Raw genomic sequence first — 8,152 nt, 5'->3', positions numbered from 1 at the left:
CTACGATCTCTTTGGTGTTCATAATAAAGGCTTGCTGGGCTTTTTGTATTCCCTGTGCTATGTACTTTTTTTTCTCGTCCTCGCTGATAGCAGACTTACGAGACTTGGATCGAATATCTTGTTTCATTCCGTTATATTTTTTGAGTTCAGATAGGATTGAACTAAACTCCTCTTCTGAGATCTTACTGTCAGAGAGTGCCGTGGAAATTCGCTCACTCACTGTGTTGAGTTTTGCTTCGGCCAGAACCCTGATCTCGTCGTGTTTCAATGCCTTACGATTAAGCCTGCGTGATACTAACTTAAGCGCCAACCCTACCAACCCTGCCACCCCAGCCGTTATTTCAATACCTAGCACTATAGGTGCAGCCACGATGGTGGTTAACAACCCAACGCCTGCCGCCCCTAGTCCCATGCTGGTTGCCATAAGGGTAGTGTCAGCCCCGTTCACGATATTGAAAGCTCTATTATACTTTTTACATAGAGCTTTCCGCGTGTCACGGTCTTGTTCTAGTTGACGTTTCACATCACATAACTGCCTCAAGCGGAACCCATCTACGGTTTCCAGTGTCTTCGCTACTTCCTCTACGACTGGGTACAGACCCATCCTATAATATATATTTTGAAAGATATTTCAATTGGGTTTCAGTTAATATTCTATCAATGTACTTGAAGTCTACAAGTTCTAGACTACTAGTCAGGGCAATAGGTGAGAGGCTAATAGAATTTCCTGTTGTAATAGAAACCCCAGGGGAGCTTATTAAACTTTTTATAGAACCAGTGGGGGTATCCCGTTGTATAACAATACGACAATATTGGTATGTGTAAGACCAGCGTATTGACACCCCGGGTAAAATTTGGTGTACTATTGGGGGGTCTCCATCGAATAAATTCGTAAAGAAGACTTCTATGATGAGGGTGAAAGGGGAGGATATTCTATCAAGATTTCTGCTAAATGTTAATTTATTGTTTGGATAAGCAAATAACCCTTTTTTGTTGTAACCAGCAGATTGTCTGTGTACTAATTCCCTCTCCGGAATGAAATCCCCTGCCCAGATACCGTTGTTCTTAATCTTAGAGACAACCCCATTATTTAATGTGATATAAGGTGAGGTGGGTGTTAAGTTGATCAGCCATTTGGGCTCTTTTAAATCTGGTAACGGCACCCGTCTGTACACGTTGTTTTTGAAGTGTAGGATGTAGAATTCATCTTCCTCACCAGGCTGATCGAATCCCTCTGTATCTCCCAGGTCGTTAAGCGTAGTGTTGGGATGATGACTGGTCATTATTATATTATTATGATATAATTTCCAACTGGTTTTCTGATAATAATTCAGGGGTTAACTTAATACCCATGAAGTGTATGTTGTCAGGTAGGAATATATTGATTAATGATATCTTGTTTTCCACGATCACGTTGACCCCCTGTAGACTGGTCTTGGAGTCGACACCCACCCGCACGTAAACGTTGCAAACTTGAAACTGGTGTCGTTTCACCCACCCGAGTTTGATCCCCTTCACGATCTCGACATCATTCCCTGATGGTTCCCCTAGGTAGACTTTGATGAACAGTGTTGAGTTTGCCGGTAGACTCTCTAGTATCTTAACCACGCCTTCGAATTCAGACACCAACTGTAATTTCACGTTTTGCATGGCTGGTTTACTCGATAGCATGTGGGCTGCTATAGTGTTGACTGGGCTGACGACTATACTACGTCTCTGAGTTGGGACGTAAGCCACGAGCAGGGTTCCATTGTTCACGACTTTGTTTAGGTGGTTGTCTTTGTTATCCGTGAACACGTAAGGGGAGACGAGTCTAATATTGAGAAACCATTTGTTATCGGGTAACAACACCCACTTATCATCTTCGGTGAAGACGAGCATATATGGTTTGTTTTTGACGACGGTAGTGCTCTCAACATCGTCTAAGTCGAACAGTTTACCTCCGAATGATGGGTATATTCTCCAGTTGTCATCACCGGTGTTGACGAGGGCGTACTTAGTGTTGGCTGTTGCTCCTGTGGTATCTATCATATCACTTAGGGCTCCACCGGAGGGGATTTCAACGCGTTTGTAAATGTTGTTTTTCAGTTGCAAGGCGTACGATTTACCATCTACTCCGGGAGCGTCGAAACCGCGTGTGTCTCCGAGGTCGGAGATCCCGATATTGACACATTTTTTCACTCCGGGCCCTTGTGCGCTGGTCATGTTACGTGAAGCGTTAAGCTGAGGTATCCTATATTTACAGGATTATGATTTATATCTAACACCGATATTGTCAGCTCAGGTATGTTACCCTGGGTTAATCTCTTATACTGCCGTGGTGAAAATGACTCGGTTCTACCGTCGTTGAATTTCTCAGTTTTCACCGGCACTGCTCTCAGTATAGTGGAAGGGTGGCCTCCTTGAATGTTATACGTTGTGCTCACCTGACCGAGATGAATGTACAGCTCTCGGTACGGTACTAGGTCGGGTAACTTCGTGCCTGTGACGGTTGTTGTTGGTTTTATCTCGTCAGGAGACATACCGAGTATCCTCGCTAATGGTCGGCCGAGCCTCAAGGAGGTTCTTCCGTTGTTGATTAACACCACTGTGCCGTTTGAGTCGTTCATCTTGAGTTCGGCTCCCAGGGGTTTGAAGACCTCGTCGTTTAGCGAGCACACGCTGTAGTAGCCGTCAGTTATTTGACTGCGAGTTCCACTGACGAACAGCTTATTGTTGCTGATATTAATGTTAGTCCATTGCGGTAGGTAGGTGATATCGCAGAGTGCGACTTCGAGTTGACCTGACGTGTTATCGATCGCGTGCGTCAGCTGAACGGCCTCACCGCTAGTTATTCCTGGAAGTGTTATGTACATATTATAATATATGAATTATAAATTATAATATGGATTTAGCACACTTGAAAATCGTGGTGAATGTAGATGGTACTGGGTTTAAAACAACCTTTATTGATATCTTTGAAAAGTATGTCGTGTCCGTTAATAACGCGCAGGCGGTGGTAAACTGGAATCAAAACCCAATGCAGTTTTGGCAGAACCAACTCAACTTTGCTGTGTGGTGTGCGACGACAGGGTCGGGTGTGACACCAGACTATGGTATAGACGAACTGAGTAAGGCGGTTGTTTTGTTTCATATTTATTATCAAACGAGACGAATATTGAAGGAAATAAGTGCTCCTCTTCCCCAAGATAAAGCGTGGAGTATGACGAATAACCCCTATGATAGACGCGCTTATGAACGTATTTGTGGGGAGTTTGAGATTCCAACGAATAAAGACTTTCGCCTTCCTGGTGTGAACCATGGTCTCGGTATAGTTCTCGTGTACTTCTACAGGTCCGGAAAATATTATGCCGGTTCTAAAGATGGTTCATACAACCCAAACCGGCATACATTTACAGGCCCCACAACGAATGAAAAGATCCATGTCAGCTGTATAAAACAAACCAGTCCTGATGCAGCCACAGCCTGGACTAAAATGATCTCAAAAACATCGAAAGAATTCACTCGTGCTGGTACAATACGCTTGAACGACTCGATTCGAACGTACGTGTGGGCGGTGTTGGGTGCGCAGTCGATGACGCGTTCTAACATCCTCGGTAAGGGAACTGCTTACGACGCTCAGAAACAATTCGTTTCCAACGTTGAGGATGCTATTAATTCTCCAGTTGATCTCCCGCGGGCCATCGAACGCTACCAAAACGTGTTAGAATACGCCAGATCGAAAGTTAACTACGTGTTCGGTGTGGGGCTGTATATGTCTCCGAGTGATATGCAACTGAGAGTAAAAAAAGTGGTGGGTTATAACAACAAAATAGTCATAGCCACGGCGGACCAAAAGTTGGGCATCAACCCCGATATTAACACCCCCTATATCCCACACATCCCACCACGTGAAACGGGTATAGTGGAGCCACCTCCGGAGCCTAAAGTTCATGTGGAGGTACCCCCGGGGGGTGTGGGGGTTTCCACCACCTATCAGCAGCATATTGATAATAAAACAGCCCTAGTGGTTGGTGGGGTAACTTTGGGACTTATTTGGTTAAAGATTTCTTAGCCGCTACGTACACCAGACCCGCCACGGCGACGATGGCTGCCCACATGTTTTGACTGAGCCACATGGCAGTTTTAGACAGAGCGCCCAACAACCACGAGACGATGCTACCCAGGATGCCGGGAAGGGCTTCGGCGGCTTTACCAGCCAGTTTAGCTAGGCCTTCCCCGAGTTTTTTAATCCAGTCTTTAACACCACCACCATCGCTGGGAGTTCCACCGCCGGCACTTGGGGGTGTGGGGGCACCCCCCACCAGTGACACCACCAGGGTTGATATGATTAAACCCAATGCAGTTAGAATGCTGGCGATGGTGATCCCTTGCTCCCGGAACAATATCCGAATTCTGTTGGCTAAAGTTGTATCCTCGTTCAGTATTCTATCGATTGTTTCCCGAATACGACTGATCTGGGATCGAAGCTGTTCACGATTCGAGGAAGCGGATTCCAATCGTGTACGTCTCTCGTCTTCTAAATCACGTAGTCGTTCATTGATACGACGCTTCATATCATCGTTTTCAGTTTCGTTGAGTTTGGTTTTTTCCCTAGCGATGTGCTCGTCGATTTCGTTCAGTTTCCCCATGTTGTTCACGAGTTCTCCACGCACGCGTTTCACGGCTTCATCTAAGCCGCGCAGTTCCCTTACCGGAAAGTCAAATCCCGGTAACGGTTTGTCCCAGTAGGTGCTCAACAGTTTTTCTATGCTGTCCGAGGCTTCTGTAGCACGCTCTGGCGTCATTTCATCTATAGTGGTGAGGTGGGATCTGGTAGCTTGCAGATCTTCTTTAACGGTCTTAGGTATTGCACCACCGTAATCACGCATGTTTAGATGTTCACGGATAAATTCAGCACCACCATTGCGGCTGGCTAGAGTTGACAAGGCCAGTGGTTTTTTATTGATCTTGTTAAAGAGGTCAACCCCTGGGGCAGACTTAAGACGTAGAACACCCTTTGTATCAACAAAAAAATTCTTATGGTATATACCCTGGGGTTCAACGTAGTTTTTATCGCTTTTTAAACTTTTGTAATAATCATTTACCGTTGTTTCCAAGAGTTCTTGGCTCAATGGTGAACTAGTAAATGAGGTCTCCTGCTCATCATCGAATGCCTGGGCACTAGCGCCCGGCATCTCCGTCATATCTATGTCTTCATCCATTAGTATTTAAATATATTTTATTTATATATAACAATGTACGGTAGAAAATTAGATCCTTTCAGAAAATTGAGAGAGCCATTAGGTGCCAGAGCCGTGCGACAGTCGGTGACTATCACCAACAACCCCAGTAAGATAGACCAGAATCAAACTCTGCTGGTTAGATTTCCAAACCTTGGTGAGAATGACCTCATTGTACCAGGCACTGTTCGACTGGCGTTCAATATCACGTTGACCTCCGACAACGACAAACGCGAGCTAGTGCAGAACGTGGGTCGAGCTATCATCAAGAAAACGACCGTCAAGATCAGCGGTAACGAGGTACTGAGCATCGACGACAGCGACGTGTTTCACTGCTACAAGGATCTCTGGAAAAGCGAGAGAGAACGAGTCAATGATGTGTACCAGGGCATCAGCAAATCAACCCGGGCGCGCATAGGATACGTCTTCACGACAGACCAGCAAGACAAGCTATCGGACGGTGAAAAGGCTATCGCTCTAGCATACGGGAATCGATTCTGCGTGCCGCTCGACTTCGAGTTGCTCACGGGACACGCGCCGTTTTACCAGGCCGCGCTGGGTGATAGGCTCGAATACGAGCTCACGTTTAACGACTATAGCAAAGTAGTGCGTACGCCGAACGGTGATGAGGCCAGTTATGCCATAGACAACATCTCTCTGGAGTTCGACATGGTCACTAGCCCGGAGCTGGCCAGGCAGGTTCGAAGTCAGTACTCCGGGAAGATGGCTATCCTATACGATCGCGTACTGAGACATAGATCAGTCGTGCGAGATAAGAGCGACACTGTATGGAATATCAACCTGAACGTGCCGGCGCGATCGATGAAAGGTATCCTGGTCGTCCCCGTGGAGGATTATGATCCATTCCGGAGGGACAGCGAAAAGTTTTTCAACCCCGAGATTGAAAAGGTGGAAGTGACTATCGAGGGCGTGCCCAACCAGCTGTTCAGTCATGGTATGAGGCCACACCAGCAGTGGGATGAGATAAAAAAGCTACCAGTGGGAGACTACATAACAAAGGACCTGGACCTAGGCTCCGTGCAGATCGGTGAATACCTGACCACCAAGTATGCCCTATGGTTGGACATGCGATCCACGGATGATGATAAACTGCATGGCAGCGGGCGCCGTATAGATAACGGCAGCGAAGGGATAACCATCCAGATTACTAAGAAGGCTCAAACCGCTGGTAAGTTGAAATTATATCTGTACGTTATTATGGACGCGCAACTTAATATAGACAATGGGAGATTCGTGCAAGCCATCTACTAGTGGGGGGTACCCCCTCAATAAACTACCAACCTCTGGGGGGTGTGGGGGTCTCCCCCTCCCCACTGACCCACACTGCGCTATCATATGCGGACAGACTGGCTGTGGGAAGACCGTTTTCGTGTTGGATATGTTGGAGGGTTACTACAAGGATGTGTTCGATAACATCGTTATCATGTGCCCTACTCTGAGCATGAATAAAACGTACGCGCGACCTTGGGTAATGACGGACCCGGACGTACACAAAATCGACCCTGGAACACGCCTGCAGGACTGGTTGAAAGCTCTTCACGAGAAATTTAAAGGGGAACCGACGCTGTTTATACTGGACGACTGCAGCGCTAATCGCGAGATAACAAAAAAGAGAGACATGCTATCGTACCTGGCCTTCTCCGGCCGGCATGCAAATCACAGCGTCTGGGTGCTAACGCAGAAGTTCAACTCGGTGTTGAAAGACCTCAGGGAGCAGACGCGATGGGTGGCCTTATTTCACTGCAAGGATAGGGATTCGTTTGAGGAGTGTTTGAGAGAGAACGATGTGATGAGTAAATTAGAACGGGAACGGGTGAAGAAACAGCTCGCTGAAACTAAACACTCTAAGCTCGTTCTAAAAACCGACCAACCAGTAGCATATATAGTATACTAAAGCTAAGCAAAGCTAAGCTAAAGCTAAGCAAAGCTAAGCAAAGCTAAGCAAAGCTAAGCAAAAGCTATGATATTTGAAGTATTTGTTGTGTGCAACTTAACCTTCATTTCTCTGTGTTTTGTCTGCATCGGGTATTATATAGTTAAAACTAAATCTTACTTGTTATATTATAAGATGGAGTGTGAGGAATTGCTCGAACAATTGTCTGTGGAGGGTTCCCCAACTGGGGATTCCCCCAAGCGAGAGAAACTGGTGGCGTTGGCTGTTGGTGGCAAAGCCAAACATTACTTTGGAGACTACACTCCAGATAAAATTAACAAAATGTCAGCCGAAGAAATCGATAAGCTGTACGCTAGATACGAGTCCCGGCTCGGAGCAGAAATGACAAAGACAATAGGATCGGCTATGACCCAGATATACACCGGTATTGTGTCACATTTCCTTCCCATTCCACCAGAGCGCCGACTTTACCTGTGGGAGGACCTAGATAAAGACCCTTTTATCGAACACGCCGTGAGCTCTATCAGCTGCGGGCTGTACCACAAATATGGTATGTTGTTGGCTCCAGTGACGGCGGCGATTATCACGGCAAAACATTGCCAATTTGAGAGAAAGAATAATAATAATAGTATAGATGGATGCTGCACAGGAGGAGACCCCAGTGGATTCACAGGAACCAGTGACGGTGGAGACCCCAGTGGTGGTACCCCCCACACCCCCTACAGTAACCAGGCAGAAGAACCCTAAGAGAGTAGCTGCCGGTAAAAAACGGTGGTGTAACCAACATAAAGTGACCAACCCAACCCGACTGTTGTTGGCTGTAGGTGTAACTGCTGCCGTGGTTATAACATGGTTATACGCGGGGGTACCCTCCCACAGTGAGCCCCCCACCCACAACAGTGGGGGTATGGGGGATACCCACATGGTAGACCCGCATATCATGTTATAATTTAAAATATTTTATATCATATACATAATGTCTGAGGGGAAAACGTTCGTCAACGACGCATACCAC

Source organism: Haliotis asinina, chromosome 13, assembly GCF_037392515.1.
Source record: "Haliotis asinina isolate JCU_RB_2024 chromosome 13, JCU_Hal_asi_v2, whole genome shotgun sequence".
NCBI lineage: Eukaryota > Metazoa > Mollusca > Gastropoda > Lepetellida > Haliotidae > Haliotis > Haliotis asinina.
Note: the sequence above shows the minus strand (reverse complement) of the source record.